Here is a 1772-nt window from a genome sequence, read left to right on the forward strand (position 1 = left end):
TGATCTACGCCCCTTTACGCAGCAATTTACCGGAAGGATGTGCTATCTCAGTGTACACGGCTCGTATGTTGAGCGCTAATCGAGATAAGTTGCAGCACTAACAATAAGAGTAAATTAATCTTTCATTGAACATTTATCTGTGATAATGTTCTGGATTATTCCAACAGATGTAATTAAGCCTGTTTTTTATCGCTGCACTGCTGTACTGGTGCAATAAGTTAGAATGAGAAAAAATATTTTGTCTTATTCTAACTTATTGCACCAGAGAGCAGCAGTGCAGCGACAAGAACAGGCCTATTGTCTCTTAAATGTTTTCAAAGTAAAAATCAGTAGTATTGATCAATTAAAAACACGACAAAACTAATATATTCTCATTATCCTTCTTACTTCTATCTTAATAATAAAAAAATAAATTTAAAATAAAAATTCAATCAATTAAATAGATTAAAAAAAGAGAATTTACAGCTTAAAAATTGTAAAAATTATTCCTTGCGATTAGGAGTTTACGCGTATGCAAACAACGATTCGCGATGAATATAAGAACATATTATTGAAGTTAAAATTAGAACAAGTGTGTTTGTTGGCAAATGTACGTTCTATTAGTGAAACTCTTTTTTCATAATGTTACATAATACGCAAATATAACCAAACTTACTCAATATTAGTTTAGTAAGCTTCTGTATCAAATAATAATTTAAAAAATACTTTTGCATCGTTAAAATTCTAACAATAAAAAAATTATGTTATGACATTCAAAATTTGAGATGCAATTTGAATGTAACAATAATATAAAAAATAATATTTTTTAACAATACTTTTACTCATAATTTGTTTTCCTTGTAAAAATTCCAATAAATATGACAACACTTTATACAGAAATATGATTTTTTATCTCTAGTCAGAAATCAGTAGTCGAACGTGTTGACATAACAGTTCAAGGAGCACGTAAACGTTGTCCCTCTCTCTTCCTACACTACATCGGATAGGACTTCTCTTCTTCATCTAATGTATTTTCATGGACATTTCTCTTTGGGACGTATTCGTCCCGTAGGATTTCCCTGTTTTCACATGTAGGATCACATTGTTTGCTCATCGAGTAAATCATAAATTCCCTATTGTCATTCGTCTTTCTTCTCCAAGTTTCTATCGGTAGCGAATCTTCTTATGTGTATATATATGAATACGTAACCGAGAGAGAAACGCAGACAATTCTTGTGAATCTCGTTGATGTTGCCAGGGTGTGATTAAAAAAAATATCTATTTACATTTACAAGCTAGTTACAAGCAGAAAATACCAAACATCAGACAAACACGATTTAATTAGGAATGCAATATTTTTTTATAGATATATATTTTTTATAGCTATATTTATCTTACATGAATATATTGCTTGTAATATTCTTTCTTGCAAAACATTAATCAAGCTCGTTAAAATAAAGTTTAATTTACTTATAACAGAATTAATTAAAACGCAACAGGGTCAAATTTCTATTAGTTAAATAAAAAAAACAGAATTATACGCAGAAGTAATTTTAGAACCAAGTGATCCAGCGATCTATAACTTCTCACAGTCGCGGCATAAAGTCGACTTTCAACGGAGACAATGTCGTAAACAGGAAGACACCGCCATTTATTGTGAGAGTAATTAAAATATTTTAACATAAGTGTACTTGCCCAACGTAAAACGTACAATCGTGGGAAGTCGAGGCATCATTATTAATTAATACAATTAAAGGTAAAAATAGATTTTAAGAATCTGTCGGAAATATCGC

The sequence above is a fragment of the Monomorium pharaonis genome, unplaced genomic scaffold, assembly GCF_013373865.1.
Source record: "Monomorium pharaonis isolate MP-MQ-018 unplaced genomic scaffold, ASM1337386v2 scaffold_538, whole genome shotgun sequence".
Lineage (NCBI taxonomy): Eukaryota > Metazoa > Arthropoda > Insecta > Hymenoptera > Formicidae > Monomorium > Monomorium pharaonis.